Source organism: Rhyacophila brunnea, unplaced genomic scaffold (assembly GCF_057557595.1).
Source record: "Rhyacophila brunnea isolate RB1 unplaced genomic scaffold, BYU_Rbru_1.0 scaffold_2, whole genome shotgun sequence".
In the NCBI taxonomy this organism is placed as follows: domain Eukaryota; kingdom Metazoa; phylum Arthropoda; class Insecta; order Trichoptera; family Rhyacophilidae; genus Rhyacophila; species Rhyacophila brunnea.
In genome coordinates this window covers 15,039,213-15,040,793 of record NW_028232859.1, presented here as the reverse complement: position 1 = coordinate 15,040,793, position 1,581 = coordinate 15,039,213, and positions in this window count along the sequence as shown.

Genomic DNA, 1,581 nt, shown 5'->3' with positions numbered 1-1,581 from the left:
TGCCATATTTTTCTATGCTGATTATAGTACAATGGCGTAAAAATTATATTATTTCTAAAAAATATATAGTACGGAAACATTTTTCGTCTTAAATCCTTAAAAATTATAGTATTTTGGTATATTTGGCGTAAAATTATAGTATTTTACATTTTTCGCGAAATCAAAATTATAGTATTGTACTATAATTATATTACGGTTGGCATCACTGAAGTCCATAGACTAATTATTAACCTTTGATAAAATGTTGTCATATTATATTCAAAGTGGAATGAGTACAGAGACTTTGTCTTCAAAATCGACCAGTTTTCCCAACTCTAGCACACATAGAAACTGTAACATTAATTGATATTAGCATGAATAATAAAATTAATAATAATTCAAATTAAATACATTATAGGTAGTAGGCACTCTTCATCAGTGTCATTCTTCAGTGAATTAACAAGATGGTGCACGTCAGCGTCATCTTTAAGGTTCAAATAGACTATGTGACGATTGGGCACATATGTGACAAGAGCGTTTTAGTGTCTATGATCATATCTATGCCATTCCGTTTACACATAAGCAGATATATGTCAAAAAAATCTATGACAGAGGCATGGGCATAGATTCTATGACACCCGTATGTGCCAATCCGTTTACACACGATGCCGTAAAATCTATTGTGTCACATATTTGCCACTGATAAATACTACCAACATGAAGTTTGACAAACTTTATGGTTTGTACGCCTTCGTAAACGTCAAACAGATAATAGAATAAAATTAAATAAATCAGTAGGCTTGGCTTGTTAATGAGATTTTAAATTTGTTTATCTATTTATTAAACTATTTGGTTCCTGTCCATATCATATTATAATGCCGGTGGATGGAGCTACTGCCGTGGCTACCGTGGCATATTTATTGTTGGTAGACAATATTTCGTACCTATGCTTGTCGCTGAAAGATTTCGATGCATTGTAGGTTGAGCCGATTATAAAAAAAAGACACCCATATGCGAAAAATCGTCTATTCCGGGTGTGTGCCTCCGAATCCCTCGGCTAGCTCTGAGGGTGGGAGTGGAGGTTCATCGATGTAGGAGAGCAGGCAGTGGTCTCTTGGATTGGAGTATTCATGAAGGGGCTTCAAATGAAACTCGTCGAAAATTAATTAAGTCCTTATATTGTCCACATTCACACTTGATTAAAAATTTTTAGTTTAATTATAGTCAAAGGGTTGTTTATTGACACAGAATCAATTATTATTTAGTTCACAATTTATCAAAGTTCACATAATTCAAACAAAGCTGTCACCGATATTATACAATTATTATTACAAAGCGCACGGAGCCGTCACGAAGAAGCTTTGGAAACCGATAGCCAATAAAATAAAAGTTCGAATAAAAAAATTTAGGGCCTCCGTTGAAGAGCCGCTGTTCAAAACTAAAACTTTCGCGTCTCCAAATGATTAAGTACTGAAGAGGTATTCCCATTTCGGTATTTATAATTATTCGAATGAAATTTTTACAAGTCCCAGTTAGGTATTTAACCTCATGGGGTGACTTTGGGGTGGTAAATCTACTACGCACGGAGCCACTAGACTTGAA